At 44.9% G+C, this 18,203-nt stretch overlaps 1 protein-coding gene across 3 annotated transcripts in view; it reads right to left on the bottom strand.

Moving 5' to 3' along the window:
- The window catches only part of AMFR (autocrine motility factor receptor), a 501,372-nt gene that overhangs the window by 93,192 nt on the left and 389,977 nt on the right, over positions 1-18,203 (bottom strand). The window lies entirely within an intron of this gene.

The following is an 18,203-nucleotide window of genomic DNA, read 5'->3' as shown; positions in this document are numbered from 1 at the left end:
ATTCTAATCACGGCTAAGTTAGGCCACTGGCCACCATCTCTTGTTCAGATGGCTAGCACCAAATTACCAGAATTTGCTATAGCTCACCTTGATTGGTGGACGGTTAGTGTTCCAATCTGTTCACAACAAGGATGCTCTATCTGTACTTTGATCCCAAGGTCAGGACAACATACAGTTATTTACCCTGTTGTTAATATTGGTGTGCAAGTTGATAATGTGATAATGTATCCTCTGGACCATCTCGCATGGGTGCAGCCCCTGGACAATAAGTGGACATCATTCAGACCAATGGACCCTAGCCTGTGCCAGCGAACGCCCTTTCATTTCCAATCATCAGTTTAAAGAGAGTGACAGCTCCTGCTGGAACAATTCATCCTCCTGTACTCTGACTGCTGAACTTTTGTATTCACCCACTGTCTCACATAGGGTGTACTACCTTGGAGCTGGATACTTTTGTTTTAATCTGTTCTTTTCTCAAAATATTTCTTTTTCCATTGCTCCCCAAGTACGACATCCGCCTCCCTAAGAACACTTTGCTGTACAGTTTGAACTATTTACAGAACAATACTTGGTGCAGTCATACACCGCTGGTGTCCATCACCATTAATGAGACAACATATTCTGCACCTCTGGTTACCAATGACTCCATTGACATTCCAGATTTATTCCATACGCTGTACATTCCCACTCCCTCTGGGCTGGGAAAAGAGACTTTACACAAACTACTGAACTTTACTAAACTTCATGCCTATATGAACCATTTGAAAACAACCTCCACAGAAGTGAATCATACCATCACCTATGAGAATGGACAAATTAGACAAACTGTTCAAAATTTGGTACAAGACTCCCATGTCTCAGTATGGGAATTATTCTTTGGATATTCACCTACTGCTGATCATGTCTTTAATGTTTTAAATTCACCCTATCATTATTGTAACTGGTGTACAAGTATTGCTATGCATTGGTATGATTTTCATGTGCTGTAAACTTACACATATGTACAACTCTGTGCAAAGTTTAACCTATAAAATACCCTCACTCCTATAAGGCAGCTATACATACACACACACTACTTTCCTTCCCATCTGAATTTTTTTTAAAATCTACTTTCTTCCCAGTATTTACATTTTTAATCTGGCATGGTAATTTGGGTTTTGTTTTGTTTTTTATTTTAACAGTCCCATCATCTACTTTGGAGCCACTCTAGTCTGGCAGGTTAATTTGAGCTTTGTATAACGGGCATCCTGGTACCTGTAGGCCTTAACCTCCCAAATGCCTGCATCCCTTATGCACTGTCCATTCTGCTCTAAGACAGGTAGGTGGCATAGTAAGGACTGCCCAACCTAAGACATGAGGCTTGGACTCATATTGGATTAAACATCTCACTACTGTGGAGATATGAATTAGCAGGAACAATATAACTGGAGGTATGGAAACAGTCGTCCGATAGTGACAGATCAGGTACCCAGGTTTGCTTCCATCTTGCCTCCATGAAAAAAAAGGGTGGAGATGTCAGGATTGCTGGAAGTCAAAATTATTGCTGGAACATACTTATATAATATGAAACCAGCTTGACATACTTAGAGTAATTTTAAACCAGCTTCTGACCTCTGAGAACCACCCCCTCCCTCAGGAATCAGAGGATGGCAAATAGACCAAATGGTGCTCAGAGGCCAAATAGTCCTTTTGTCTCTCAGTTGCTCTTGATCAGCATACCTTTGTTCCATCTGAGAGCAGGGCTCTCTAAGAACAAAGAGGCCAGACATAGAGGCTCCATCACTATGGACTTCAAAACAGGTCGGAGAACCTGTGAAATTGCTCAGCTCTCCCTGACTTCAAAGAAAGCAAACTGGAGTTTGGCTGGGAAGGAAGGTAAGTTTTGATCTCTTTCTGTTCTTGAGGTATAAAGGCAGAGCACATGCTCGGGGCTCTCTCTCTGTCTAGGGCACTGCTCTCTGCCCGGGGGCACTTCTTGCTCTGTCTCTCGGCAGCACAGCACAGGCCTTTGTTTCTTCTTTTTCTTTCTCTGCACACCTCCATCTTTAGCCACCAGAACACAGGGCTCTGGTGGCTGGCAGTTTTTCTCTCTTTCCCTCTCTCTGCACATGGCTCTGCTAGCTTAGCTGTTCTTTCTTTCTCTAAACACACACCCAAGAGACAGCATTGTACCATGTATCTCTGTACTAAGTGCTGTGAGCCTAATATACTTTATATATCCATACTCGTGTGGATTGTGTATTCTTTGGGAACCCACTGCCTCTGTGAACTGGACCTGGGACCAACCCTAGACAACGATTGCTGACCTAGGACAATTAATTTACTGCTGTATTTGTTGCACTTTTGTGCTTGTTGTACAAAAAAACCTTATTGTTTGGATGTTTGTTGCTAATTGGTTCGATATGCCTGATGTGTGAACCATTTTTCAATATGTAAAAACCGACAACCAATCTAAGGTGTGGCCCTTTTTATGATAAGGTTGTGTTTTACAGATCTTCACTGAAAGAGTATCTAAAATAGATAGAAAACAAATATCATCATGATCCCCACACTATTTTCAAGATGATTTTTTTTTTGTTACATTTGTACCCCACGCTTTCCCACTCATGGCAGGCTCAATGCGGCTTACATGGGGCAATGGAGGAACTGACTTGCCCAGGGTCACAAGAAGCTGCCTGTGCCTGAAGTGGGAATTGAACTCAGTTCCTCAGTTCCCCAGGACCAAAGTCCACCACCCTAACCACTAGGCCACTCCTCCACTCTGATATCTTCAAGTAAAAATAGGGAATCAAAAGATAATTGCTGAGAAATAAAATCATTAAAAGAACTTCTCACCTTGTTCTAGGAACCTGGTAGACTATAAACCACTACAAAGCCCACCGAACTCAGCAAAGCAGGATCAGAAAGTTTAAAAGAAAAAAAAATCTCAAGACCCGGAATAGAATGGGCATCCAAATTACTTCATAAAATCCTTAATTGCTAGTCCCTCACTCCTTTTAACTGGTCTATGAAGACATAGAATTTTATAACCAGGTAGACAAAAGCTATTTAAAATGAAAGTATTAGAATCAACAAGCCAAGTTTCAGTAATAAAGGCAAAGCCTACTTGAAGTTCCCTAATAATATCATTAGCATCAGCAATAGTTGGGTAACAAAGAGAACTAAAACAAACTTTAGACTTAACATCTCTTTTGGCTCTATTAAACGGTCTATGCCTAATAATAAACTATAGGTTCATCAAAAGATAGACAGATCAGTGTTATATCACAATATACAGTATTTTGATGAAAATTTAACACAGGGTCATAAGGAAAATCATCTGTCCTATAAATTCCCGCTCCCACAACCACACTTAAAATGCACAAAATTACCCACAACATAATAATCTAAAATATAAGACTAACCTCGACAAAAATAACCTTTAAGTTACTGATGCAAACAAGAAGCTAATAAGCTTTCCGTCATTAAGTCACTGGGCCAGTAACTGCAGAAAGGCCCGTGCTAAGGTGTGCGCCTTTGGCTTGCGCCTTAGGTGGCACGCCAAGTGAGGGGGCACTGCTAGGTGCGATAGTTAAAACTCCCACATTGTCTAACATCAAAATAGTTGAGAAAGCTCCCATATCCAATGGCAAGTGTCATGGAGATGGATGGTATAGCAGACACCAGTGATCAGCAACAGCGCTGAGAAAACAGAAAGATGGTGGTGGTAGTGGGTGCATAGAAAACAGAGAACAGGGTTAGATGAACAGTATTCTCAATGGAGAAGAGTAGATAGTGGGATTCCCCAGGGGTCTGTGCTGGGACCGCTGCTTTTTAACACTTATAATTACATTTAGAGATGGGAATAATGAGAGAGAATTACATTTGCTGATCACACAAACTTATCCAAAGTTGCTAAATTGCAAAAAGATTGTGAAAAACTGCAAGAGTACCTTATGGGACTGGGCATGCAAATGGCAGATGACATTTAATGAGAGCAAGTGAAAAGTGATGCAGTTGGAAAGAGGAACCCAAACTAAAGCTACATGATACAAAGTTCACACTAGGAGTCACCGTCCACGAAAGAGATCTAGGTGTCATTGTTGATGATATCCTGAAACCTTTTGCTCAGTGTGCAGCGGCATCTAAGAAAGCAAAATGTTAAAAATATTAGGAAAGGAATGGAAAAGAAAAACGAGAAGGTTATAATGTCTTATTATTCGAGGTGTGGTCGCACCATGAAGTAATACAGTGTGCAACTCTGGTCACCACGTATGAAAAAAGATATAGCAGAATTAAAAAAAGGTACAGAGAAGGGCAACAAAAATGATAAAGGGGATGGAATGACTTCCCTATGAGGAAAGTGATTAGGGCTCTTGGAGAAGAGATGGCTAAGGGGAGATATGATAGAGGTCTATAAAATAGAGTGGAATGGGTAGATATGAATCGCTTGTTTACTCTTTCCAAAAATACTAGGACTAGGGAGAACGCAATGAAGCTACTAAATAATAAATTTAAAACAAATAGGAGAAAACATTTCTTCACTCAATATGTAATTAAACTCTGCAATTCATTGCCAGAGAATGTGGTAAAAGCAGTTAGCTTAGCAGGGTTTAAAAAGGATTTGGATAATTTCCTAAAAGAAAAGTCCATAAGGCATAAGCAAGATGGACTTGGGAAAATCCACTGCTTATTTCTAGGATAAGCAGCAAAAGGGGGAGGGGTGTCAAGATGGCAGCACGATGCTGATCACTGCTTGACTCTCTCATGGATAGCGCTGAATTAAAACTTTTCTTCAGATTTAATGCCTCATACAAAACGTAAAGGGACGGTTAAGGCCGGTCCTTCGATGGCCAGAACCTCCTCAACTTCAGCAGCAAACCATTGAAAGGTTTGCAACGAGAGCTCCCACCCATAATGCCGGGAAGATCCCTGGTGTTGCTCCAGGAGGAGGAGATCCCAGAGACCTGGGGCTAGATGCCACCCTTTCTCCCCTGGCGCTCAACCCTCCGCCTCTCCTCGGACTCGTGTCTCAGTGGAAGCCTCTTTAACTCGAAGAAGCTGCAGGAAGTCCTCCAGATCGAGGAATTGAGAACAAGGGATCATTGGGAGGTCTGAAGCCTTTCTGTGCTTCAACTGAGCGTGTTACGCCATTAAAACAGCCAGAGTCGGTAACGCTGGAGACTATCTGGGAAGCTCTCCAGCAGTTAGATAATACAGTTGCTAAATCTACATCTGAAGTTTTGACTTTAGTGAGTACTGTTGAAACTTTATCAAATTCCTTAGTAGCTATAAAGACGGAATTTAACACTCAAGTGGATAAAATTAAAAAAGATGTAAAGAACTTGCAAGATTGTATCGCAATGGTGGTAAAAGATAAAACGATATTAAATCATAAGATTGAACAGATAGAAAATTATAATCGTAGATTAAACCTCTGCTTTCGGATATACTATTTACCTAATAAGAAAATCTTGGAGAATTCTCTGGAAATGTCTGGTCAAGAGAAGAAAGACTTATTAAATACAGTGCTTTTTTTTGTGCCGGTACGCGCCGGTACGGCATACCGGCACCTTTTTTTGTACGTCCCTTCCCCAACCCAGTCCCCACCTGCCTACCAGCTGCGTGCCGACGACCCTCTTCTCCTGCCACCCAGCACCGTGACCCAACCTTTAAAAAAATCTACGAAGTGGCGGAGCGGTGCCTCGCGTCTGCCTGTAAAAGAAGAAAAATCGCCTCATCGGCCGGCCTTCCCTCACTGTGTTCCGCCCTTGCGGAAATAGGAAGTTACGTCAGAGGGCAGGACACAGTGAGGGAAGGCCGGCTGACGAGGCGATTTTTCTTCTTTTACAGGCAGACACGAGGCACCGCTCCACCGCTTCGTAGATTTTTTAAAGGCTGGGTCATGGTGTCGGGTGGCAGAGAAACAGGGTCGCCGGCACGGAGCTGGTAGCAGGTGGGGACTGGGTCGGGGAGGGGGGCTCAGATGGGTATGGGTGGCTGGAGGGAGGGGGAGCAGGGAAACGAGGAGAGTCGCTTGACATGGGTGGAGGGCAGGGGGGGTTGCTGGACATGGGTGGATGGCAGGGGAGGGCAGAAGGGACAGGAGGGTTCCGCTGGAACATGGGTGCATGGCAGGAGGAAGAGAGAATTGCTGGACATAGGTGCATGGCAGGGGGGATGGGGGATCGCTGGACATGGGTGGATGGCAGGGGAGGGCAGGGAGGACAGGAGGGTCACTGGACATGGGTGCATGGCAGGGGGGAAGAGAGATCGCTGGACATGGGTGGATGGAGGGCAGGGGAGAGGAGGGCTGCTAGACATGGGTGGATGGAGGAGAGGGAAGGGAGACAGAAGAAATGCTGGACATGGATGGAGGCGAGGGAATAGTGAGGAAGGAATATGAGATGAGGGAAAAGGAAGAGAGGAGAAAAACTGCACATGGATGGAGAAAATAGGCAGAAGCTGGATCCACCGGACAGTCAAGTCTGCGGAGGACCCAGCTTTTACTTACGGATGTAGGGCAAAGAAATGAAGAAGAAGGAGGAAAGTAAAGAATAAATGGAAAGGAAGCCCTGGAAATGGAGTTAAGAGGACAGATAGCAGCAGAATCAGATACTGAGCCAGCATGATCGAAAAACAAAGTCACCAGACAACAAAAGGTAGAAAAAATAATTTTATTTTTATTTTAGTGTCTGGAATATGTCCAATTTGAGAATTTACTCTGCTGTCTTAATTTTGCACTGGGTATACTGGAGCTGTAACAGCTTACAGAAATTATTTATAATGAAAAAAAATCACGTTATTTTTTCTCCTATACTAGTATAATATTTTCAACGATGTCTGCATATATGCGCTATGGCTGGTATAAGGGGTGTGGCAAATGTGGGTGTGGCTACAATAGGGGTGGAGTCATATGTGGTGACTCCGCCCACAATGAGTACCGGCACCTTTTTTTCTACAAAAAAAGCACTGATTAAATATATCTGAACTTTTGGAAACATCATTATCTTCAGATTCAGAAAGGGCGACCGTATTGGTTTCATTTGTGTTTGACCAAGATTTGGAAGCGGTGAGAAGGTTATCCCTCTGTAATTTACAAACTTTGTCCTATGGGAAAAAAAGTTGAATATTTCCAGACGTAACACAGCAAACACAAGATAGGAGGAAAGCTTTTTTGGCTTTAAGAACGGACACTTTGGCATTGGGGGCTTCCTTTATCTTAATTACGTATGCAAATATGTTGCTAAATATCCTATATAATAAAAAGCAACCTCAACGTTCTGAAGCTGACTCCGGTGGCTTCAGTGAAGGGTTTGTAACATCCAAAGCTCAGGCTCCATCTCTGTAAGCTCCGTCTCGCGTCAAAACGAGATGACGTCGAGGTCCGAAGGCGAGTAAATCGTCAAGAAGAATCAGGAAGTAAAAAACACTCCCGTGCACATCCCACACCAAGCTCGCCTCCGCAGCGCATACCCTGTCTCTCTCGCTGACACTGACTCTCGCGCCCAAACGACTCGCGGTGTACAAAACCAAGTGCGCCCGCGCATCAACAAACACTCGCTGTGTCTCGCCACTCGCGCACAGCACCATACGTGATTCACACTGACAGACAGGCGGTGTGGTGCTGAAAACTGACCAAAACCTTTCAGCAGACGAAAACACCAAGCGCGCCTCCGCAGCGCATACCCTGTCTCACGCTGACACTGACTCTCGTGCCAAACGACTCGCGTGCACAAAACAAGCGCGCCTGCACATCAACTGGTTTGTCTCACCACTCGCACACACGCACCAGCTGTGATTTCACACTGACACGTGGGTGTGGCGCTGAAAAACGGAAACAAAATCTTTCAGCAGACGAAAAGTTATCCAGGTGAGTGGCCAGGACTCTGCCACCACAGATGCCGCTAAAACTCTCCACCCCCCCCCCCCCCAACATCACACACAAACTCTGACAACCTCCACAAACCCACCCCCCCACCACCACCCACATCATTAAAAAACTGTCAAAAGGAAAAACAGCATGTTTCTGACTGACACACAAACAGACATAAATTCCTTCAAAGCCCCCCCCCCCCCCTTCCCCAAAGCATCAAACACACACTGTGCTTTGGAGAAACAGCATCTCTCACACTCACTCACACACACCCACCCCTACCATCACACTTAATACCAGGGGCGTAGCCACGGGTCGGCCTGGGTGGGCCTAGGCCCACCCAGTTTGGGTTCAGGCACACCCAGCAGTGGAGGCAGCGGAGCGGAGGGAGAAGGCTGAGCTCCGATGCTGCATCTGCCTCCCTCTCTCTCAGGGCAGCGCTTCCCAGACGCTGCCACGATCGAGGATCTACCTACCTCCCTCCAGTCTCAGCAGCAGCGGTAGCGATACTGCCTCCTTCTAACCCAGAAGCGTCTCTGCCGCGTCCCGCCCCCATTGCCAGAACTTCCTGGAGAGGTTGTGAGGCTCAGGCAAGAGGCAACGTGCAGCAAGGGCAGCCGAACAGAGGCGATACGGCGTGGGGAGTTAGGCGAGGCAACGAGGGTGCGGGACCACGAGGCTGTACGCCTCGGAGGCCACGTGTTCTTCCTTCACTCCGCTGCATGGTAATCGGAGCAGCGGAGCAGCAAGGGACGAGAGGTGAAAGGCGAGGTTGTGAGGCAATGTGCAGCAAGGGCAGCCGAACGGAGGCCGCGTGTTCTTCCTTCACAGCGAGATCAACGGGAGGCTGTTGTGCCACGTGGTAGTTGTTCTTCCTCCACTCCGCTGCATGGTGACCGGAGCAGCATGAGCCGAGAGATTGAAGTGGGGTGGCGAAGCAGCGGGTGGCAGCCCATCTACGTGAATGGAGGAAAACAGGTGACATGACTACTAAATTAATGGGGCAATCAAATTTTAATATCCATAACGCTTCTTTGATTGATGCTAAGAAAACCTATTTCTCAGAACAAATTGGCACTTGTATAGCAGACCCAAAAAAGCTATTTAATTTAGTAGACACTCTTGTTGAACTAGTAGACGTGTTTTATATTCCTCTGATTCCCAAAACATATCTCCTGCTAGTAACTCAGCCAACTTTTTCAGAATAAATTTAAATCAGGTTGTTAAAGTCACAGTTTGTTCCTATGTATGCTTATTAAGGCAATTTGGAGTAATGCATTGCCTCCCCCCCCCCCCCCCCCCCCCAGGCTCTCTCCCCGGCTATAGCCAGCTCTGCTATTTTGAGGTGAGGTGGACGGGTGGGGGGTGCAGAGGTGGACCGGGGAGAGAACCTGTTGTTAAACATTTACCAGCACACCACTGTCTAGTGCCCACCCATCCAACCTGTTGCCCCACCCAAAAATTGACTTCTGGCTACGCCACTGCTTAATACACAAACTCAAAAACAGAAAAACATCTCCTCTCTCTCTCTCAGACACACACAATACCCCCAACCACCCCCACAACAACATACAAAAAGTCTGCCATGGTGAATCTACATCTCTACCTCTCACTCACACCCACATACTCCCCCCCCCCCAAAAAAAAAAAAAAACCCACAAAATACATACACAAGCTCTACACTGAAAAATCAACATCTCTCTCTCACACACACACAAGCAAACTCCACCCCCCCACCCTACACAACAACACAAACACACTGCCAAAGATAGACAGCATCTAGCTCTCACACTCACACACATTCCACTACCACCCGACTTAATACACAAAATCAAAACAGAAAAACAACATCTCTCACTCACTCAGATACACACACACTACACAAAAATTACAAAATTAAATTGCAAATAAAGCAAAAATCTCAATTATTCATTACCAACACAACACAATTATAATACAAAATCAATTGCAAAACATTCATGGTAGAAACAAATACCATGCTAGCGCCTAGTTTCATTTGTTTTTACTAGTGTTGGCATAAAATGTCTTTTTTTCTTCCGGAACAGTTACGAGCTTTATAGACTTGAAAAAGATTCACACTGTATTACCCCCTCGGTTGAGAAGTAAAAGGGGTGGTGCGTGCTATAGCATTTATTTGTGACTTGTGCAATGATATTGTGTAGCTTTTCTCCTGAGCTGTATTGTTACATACCCCCCTTAATTGTGGTCTAAAGAAGATTAACAATTTGTTTTCTTTTGTTTTCATATATTGATGTAAGTTTATTTTCTTTTCTGAATTTCTTGATCAAGTGTTATGGACTTGTAAATTGATTATTATACCAATAATAAAAAAAAAGCAGCAAAAATCTTGCCAGGTACTTATGATCTGGATAGGCCACTGTTGGAAACAGGACTCTGGGCTTGATGGACCTTTGGTCTGTTCCAGTATGGCAATGCCTATATTCTTAAGAGACCCCTCGTTCCGGGTGATGAGGATCAGAAAGTAGTCCAGTCTCCACAGATCTTCAGAGGTTATCTCCAGAAGTGGAGTGAACCATATCTGCCTCAGCCAGAAGGGGGCAATGAGGATCGTGGTCCCTTGGACCTGCCTTGAGTTTCAGCAGGCCTACACTAATTTGCTTTGTCATCCCAGTCTGAACAGAAAACAAGGGACTTTGTTGTTGAGATGAGTGGCAAAGAGATCCACTGAGTGACTGCCCCATGCTGGGAAGATCCCCCGGGACAACACCCATGTTAAGAGACCACAATCTAGTTCTTCCATGCTGCTGTAGTGTGATCCAAATGGCTCAAAGTTCCAGGAGATTGATGTGAAGCTCAATCTCCTAAATATCCCAGTGACCCTCAGTGTGGAAACCTGCTAAATGAGCCCATCAGTCCAGGTTCTATGCATCTGTCATAAGCGTCTGTGATGAGAAGAAATTTAGAATGGAAATCCCGTGACCAAATTGGGCCAAATGGTCCACCAAGAAGTGACCTCTGTAAGCTCCAGAGTGACAAGATGATGTCTGCTAGGTTCCCAGTGGCCTGACGACATGAGAAGCTAGGGTTCACTGGGCCTGCCACAAATAAAGGCATTCCATTAGTTGTGACATGGATGGTAGAGGCCATGTGCCTAGAAACCTCGACGTATGCCAAGCTGAGACCGCTGGCTCTGCTGAACCTCCTGAGTGAATTGTATTGGCTCTGAGAGTCGGAAAGAAGGCTCAGGCCCTGAACCCTGTAATTTGCTGAGCTGGAATTAGATGGTATTTCGAGTAGCTGGACAATGAAACCCTAGCAAAGCTAACACCCAAATGGTTCTCTGCACTGATTCTTCACCACTCTCCTTCAATGTTGCTCTTCACCAGCAAAGCATCCAGAATGAATAACCATATGCACTTCCCAGTTACATAGCAACACTGTGACTACTGCGAAGACTCGGGGAGCATATGTGAGCCCAAAAGGCAAAACGCAGTACTGGGTGGTGTTTCTTCTACTCGAAATCTGAGATATTTCCTGTGACAAAGGATGCTTACATTTCACATACAGATATTCCTAAGTCCAGAGAAGAAAGTCAATCGTTTGCCTGAATTATGGAATAGGATGCCCTGGGAAACTATACTGATCTTTTTTTAATCATATATCCTTAGGTTTAGGATAGGATAAACTCCCATCATTTTCTTGGGCTTGAGGAAATACTCGGAATAGAACCTCTTCCCTTCTTCCTCTGGTGGTATGTCTGTGAGCACATCCTGGTGCTGAGAGCTGAACCTTGATGCTTTCAGTGGGGCAATACAGAGGAAGTTTTTGCCAACGCAGGGCGTAGCCCACAGACTAATTGAAGAGTCCACCTATCTGAGATTACAAAGGGCCCACCTCAACTGAAAAACATTCAGCCTCTCCCTGACCAGTAGGCCATCTGAGACGGTAACTTTTACAGCAGCTATGCTCTCCTGGAGCCAGTAAAAAGCTTCTCCCTTGCTTTAACTTGGGAGCTGGATGGGGGCTTCTAGGTTCGCTGCTGCCAAGGGTAGGAGCCGAGAACCCTGAGACTCTAAATAGGGGGGGAACCTATGTGAGAATAATAGGTCCTCCTCTGACCTCAAACCTCAGAGAAGCAGAGCCGAGGAGCATGCCAAGAAAGGGACATGGTTTATTGTTCTATACTGCCTCAAGCTGCCATGGCCGAAGCTCAAGCAATGTACCGGCTAATCAATAAGCAGTAGGAAAGGAACGCCCATTAATAATAGGAAAGATAACCATTTCTTACAATAAAAGGAAGCGAGAACACACACAGGAGGAACCATCAGAGCAAGATAAGCACGATGGCCCTGAGCTCGCCCACTATGAATTAACTAGGTGTTGCACTCTTTTCTTTTTGTCTCCCCACACTTGGAACAATCTTCCCCTCCTCCTCCACACAGAATCCTCCCTTAAGCTTTTCAGAGTTGAGATAAACAAGCATGGTTGTTTAGACAGGCGTTTGAAGTGTCTGATTGAGTGGTTTTTTCACCAACTGGAGGTCTTCAAACCCTTTTCTTTCTAACGCCTTGTCTAAACAACCAGGCTTTTAGCTCAACTTTGAAAATCTTAAGGGAGGATTCTGTGTGGAGAAGGAGGGAAGATTGTTCCAAGTGTGGGGAGACAAAAAGAAAAGGGTGCAACACCTAGTAGATTCATAGTGGGCGAGCTCAGGGCCAGGGACAACAAGCCTGTGGTCATCAACAGATTGAAGCACCTGTGCAGGGGAGTAAAGGATAGTAGGAGCAAAGCAAGACGTCTGGTAGGCCCACCCAAGGCCTTAAATGTTAGGAGGGCTACTTTGTAAGTTGTCCAATACTCCACAGTAACCAGTGATGATGCTTGAGCAGTGGGGTGGAGTGATTGAAGCAGCAAGCGTGACATAGGAGACAAATATCAGTGTTCTGGAGAGTCTGAAGTTTTTTCCAAAGATGATTAGGGTAAACCAGGATAAACAATATTGCAGTAATTGAGCTGAGATGTTGAAAGAAGGGAAAGAATCAATTCGTGGAAAAGTATTGTGATTGAAAAAATGACAAAATGCAGATAGCTGATGAAACAGAAAAAAAAAAGAGGTCTTGGATAGCTTTGTGGCTGAAAGGCCACAGCAGAGGCCAGGATGGACCCCTTGTGATCGGAGTGACCTGGGTCCCTAATAGGGAGATAGGAAATGTAGGAGGAGATAGAGCACCAGTGAACCAGCAAGCAACCATCTTATCTGCATTAAGCACTAATCAATGATCTACTAACCATTTTGCAACAGGGGGAAAGAGTAAGAAGTGTAGGTTGGGTAAAGAAGAACAATATCAGCATAAAAATATGCTGAGATCCCTAAAGACTGGATTAGGGCCACAAGAGGGCTCAGAAATAAACTGAATAATAGAGAGAAAAGAATGGAACCCTGGGGCACAAAAGTTGCTTGATGTTGGAAGAAGAAGAAGCGGTAACAAGTACGGTTAGACAGAAAAGAGGTGAACCAAGAGAAAACTTCACCAGCAATACCCAGAGAGGAGCGACGAGAAAGGAGAAGAGGGTGCTCTACAAGGTCAAAAGCTGCAGAAAGGTCAAGAGAAATAGCCAGAACAATTTTGTGTTGATCAAGAAAAGAGTGTATATCACTTAGGAGAGCTGTCATAACTGTTTCAGTGCTGAAATGTGTTCAAAACCGTAATTGCAGTGCTAAAACTTTATTGGAAAAGGAAATCAACTGATCAAAGACTACTTTTTCAAGAACTCTGGACATGACTGAGATTAGAGAAAGGGCGGTAATTACTGGGGACTGAGGGGTCAAGATTTGATTTTTTTCAGGATACGACAAATAGCCAGTTTTCAGATATTCGGAAACTGGCCTAAAGAGAGATTGAGATTGATGATTGATAAGAGTAGGAAGAAAGCCCAATTGGGGATACTTTAGCCATGTGAAGGATAGGATCACTTAAACAAAAGATAGTTCATGGAGGACAGAATTTTGCCCAAGCAGAAAACAGACTGGAATCTGGAAAGTTGACCAAACTGACGTACTTAACTGAGGAGGGGAATAAGATTAAATACCAGAAAAAGAGAAGTAATGTTTATTAGTGAAAAATAAAGCAAGAGCCTCTGCGGTAGCAGCAAAGTTACTCACAATTTTGACTCGATGGTATCAGCATGCTTCCTTGATAAGGTCAGCGACATCCTCCACCTTGTCCCCAAAAAGATTGTCCCCTCGGCAGAGGATGCCTGCAACCTTCCCCTGAACCTCTGGTTCTGGGTCAAACATGCAGCCAGGCGAGTCTGCAAATGCCAATACCTAAGGTGGAGACTCTGAACTCACATTGAAAGTAATCACAGGTTGCCTGGGGCTATATGCTGTGAAAGATCCTTCCCTCCGCCTGAGGGTCTTTGGGATCTTGCCTCCACCTGGACACTCAGCCTCCCGGCCCACTGCAGTCACAAGGCAGGGCTCAAAGAAAATAAACTCCAAAAAGGTAAAAGTCACCAAGCTCCTTTATTGTCAGGGATTCACAGTTCAGTAACTTTCAAAAGGAATCCTGCAGCCCTTCAAAACAATTGCTCCTGTTTTTTCTCTCAGGGCCCAGGTACAGCAGAAACATAAACACGTCCCCTTCCAGCTGCTGCACAAATCAGTTGGAGCCAAATTAACAGTCCCCACAGATAGGTTCCTCTGTAGTCCAACTTCACACCCCAAAAAGAATCCCTGTATCTTGTCCACCCCCACGGGGTTTCTGCAAACAGTTCAAAACACACAGTTCTGTGGGCCTCAGCCCACAAAAAAAAGGAAAAAAAACCACTGTAGCTTACTTTCCCCTCCCCCACACAAAAAAGGTTGTTTTCCCAATAGTTCAAAATCCACAGTGCTTAATACCTTAGCACTCAGTTCAGACACACAGTCTCTTCAAAGAACACAGCCTGAACTCTTTTGGGAAAGAGGAAAAGATCCCCCCCTTTCTGGGTCACTCTATTACTTCACTGACCCTCCTCCCGCATGACTTTTCCCCTTTCAGCCCAGCTGTGACACCAAGAGTTCACCTGGTTTTTCAGTTTAGCTTTCAAGGCATGAGCCCAGGCAGAAAGGTCCATGGGTTCCTCAGAGCCTGCCTCCTGCTCCTTCTCTCCAGCAGCTTGCCAGTCCATGGGCTCATTCTCCTCCCCTCTGGGCGGCTGTTCCTCTCTTACTTAATTATGTTCCAGGTGCCCCTCCCTTGCCTTGTCAGAGCCTTCTCCCGGGGAATGCTGGGGCCAATAATCCCCCCAGGGATGCTGGGAAATGTAGTCCTTCTCCCACCTCCATTTTCTAGGGGGCACTACCTTTTCCCTTCTCCTCTCTCTCCCTGAGGAATGATTAAGCTAAGGCTCTGCTCTGTCTCCCTTGGCTCTTGGCTTCCTTCCTTCTCCCCCTCCATTTCCATCTGTTCAAAACCCTTATCCTCCCCTTCACAATGCTTCGATACTCCTCCTCCCTTAGCTACTAGCTGGAAGAGTTCTGCAGCCTGCAATGGAGGTAGTGTTCACAAATTCCGCAACACTATGCAACAAGTTCAAAGTGGAGGTTCTTGTACAGCTGGTAGGACTATATGAAGGAAATAAGCACAGAACCCTGGAAAAACTTCCTATCAAAAACTCCAGTCTGGAGGTGGGGACGTGTCAAGATGGCGGCACGCAGTTTGAACGAGGTTTGAGCCTTTTCTTGGAATTGACGCTTGTAAAAGAAAAATCCTCTTACCAATGCCGCATACTAAAAGAAAGGGAATGGTTCGGGGGAAACTTCGACAAACCGGACCTCCTCTCCCCATCAGTCCGTCGATAGAAAGGTTCACTTCGCGAATTTCTACCCAGAATGCCGAGAGGAGTCCTGCTGTCCTCCAGGAAGGGGACTCTCTGGAGGACTTGGGCCTAGATGACACGCTTTCACACCTCCAGTACTTCACCACCGCTCCCTCCAGAAGGCCTGCCAGACCCAGAGAGGACCTCCCGAGACCGAGGAGTTGACGAGGGGACCTCAATCAAAGGTGCTGGAAAAGCGGAACCTGAAGGAAAGTAAAGGCCTGTTGGCCCGAGCAATGAATGGAAGCAATTGAGAGCTGCTCTGGGGACGGTGTCGTTGGAGATCATACGGCCAGTTCTCCAACAGTGGCAGTAACCGTAGAAAAAACCACGAAGAACTTTCTACACTAGCGAGTACAATAAAAACTTTTCTGATTCTTTGGCTACTATTAAAACGGAATTTACAACTCAAACAACGAAGCTTAATCAAGATGTGAAAAAATTACAAGATCTGTCTTCAGAAATGATAAAAGATAAAACTATAATTAAAAGAAGAATTGATCAGATTGAAAATTACAATCGGAGATTAAATTTGCGCATTTTGAACTTTCCGAGAGAGGGATATCGCTGTTAGATGCCTTTAAAAAATATTTGATTGAAATATTAAAATATTCCTCAGAATCTTTACTTCCTGTAAACAAAATTTATTATATCAAAATAAAACCTCTCTCGGAAGGATTACCCTCTGGTAAGCCAATAGGAGATGATGGAAAAACAACTTTAAATGTATCTGAACTGTTGGAAGCTACTATATCAGAACAATCAGAAAGAATGACTTTATTCGTTCAGCTTGTTTTTCAACAGGACGTTGATGCCTAAAGAGGTTATATTTTCAAAAAATGAATGATTTATTTTAGGGTAAAACAATACGTATTTTCAAGATGTGACAAAGCAGGCACAAGAGACTAGAAAACTCTTTTTGAGTATGAAAAGGAAACCCAAGATTGGGGAGCATCATTCTTTTGAACTATCCTAGTAAATGTGTTCTGAAGCATGAAGGTTTAAATACATATTTTTTCAGCCACAACAGTAAGAGTGTTTCTGACTCTAGGAAGCATTAGTCCTAAGCGGTTACTAACCAATTGATTAAGAAGAAGTGAAAATTGAAGGATAGAAAAATGCGTGTTAAGTCTATTCTTACATAAAACTCTTTTTCTTTTTTCCCCCCAATATCTTTAAACATGCTCTCCCTTATTTTGCTTATTTGTGATTTAAAGAAGACATTTAAATGTATGAATGTTGTAATTCTTTCTATGGATGATGTATCCTAATTTTATTTCCTGTCTTGTTTTTCTGAAACAAGAATCTCTTGTAATGTTAAAATATTGTAATTATAAATACAAAAAAACAAAAAACAACTCCAGAGTCTGAACATCCTCCCTCAAGGGTGCCAAGCTCAACCATCATGGAAGTAAGGAAGCTGCTGCTTCTCAAATACAGCTGCCTTCTGGACTCTGTACAAAGAGTACACCTTAGATATAAGGCTGCACAGAGAGAGGGGTCTCCCAGTTCTTCATCTGCACTGCCCTAAAGATGTTGTAAATGGGCAGTCACAGCCTCCTTGGGAGGGGAATCATAGTCAAAGTCTTCCAATATCTCAGCCCTGGGTTCATCTTCGAGCTCCAATTTAAATGCGATTGATTTGGCCATTTCTCTTAAAGGAGAAACTTCCTTGGGGATAATTCCCTCTTTTCCTGTGAAGGGCAGGGGTCTGAGGGCAGACCAAGGGACCCTTCCTTCAAAGGTCCCTGGTTCTACGTCAGCCTCCCAAGAGCAGTCCATATCAGATTCAGCAAAATACTCTTCACGAACATCTGCGTCTTTACCCGCCTCAGACTACTAGACTCATGGCCAGATTCTAGGCAGGAGCAGAGAGGGATGGACCCTCTCCCAGCTTCCTTCCCTGATGGGCTGGAAAGGACCACAAGCTTAGTTGACACCTGATGAGGCACCAGCATCGACAGACGAACGGCAGGGCATGGGCCTCCAGGATTGACTGGCATGGACCTATGCATGACACAGATGCCCTCAATGCCTTGGCATCGCGCCAAGCCAAGATACGCTCCAGCTTCTGCTGCAATATGTCCCGGAGCCACTCTTTGGAGGCAAACAGATATAGGCTAGGCCGTTGCGGGACAGCCTGAGAAGACAGAGGGCTGAATCAGAGACAGGTCCCAGCTCCAAGGAGGCTGCTGCAGCGACAGTGACTCCACGGAGGGAGAACGGCCTTCTCGGTGTCGATGCTTCTTGGGTATCAGTGACGATAATGCCCTCGAGCTCCTGGCACTACGCTTCAAATAGGTCCAATGTCAGTTCTTCTTCATATCTTCTCGATACCTAACACCGGGATTCCTTGCTGCTGACAAGGGCGTTGTTGAATCTTTGCACATCTTCAGTATTAGATCTGAGGCTGCTTGGCCCAAACAGGTGCTACTGATGTCCGACGTCAAAGCAGCAGTTGTCTGATGCAGCTCCAGGAGCCCTAATCGATGATGCCTCTGAT

This window comes from Microcaecilia unicolor, chromosome 5 (assembly GCF_901765095.1).
Source record: "Microcaecilia unicolor chromosome 5, aMicUni1.1, whole genome shotgun sequence".
NCBI lineage: Eukaryota > Metazoa > Chordata > Amphibia > Gymnophiona > Siphonopidae > Microcaecilia > Microcaecilia unicolor.
This window is presented reverse-complemented; position numbering and strand designations above follow the sequence as displayed.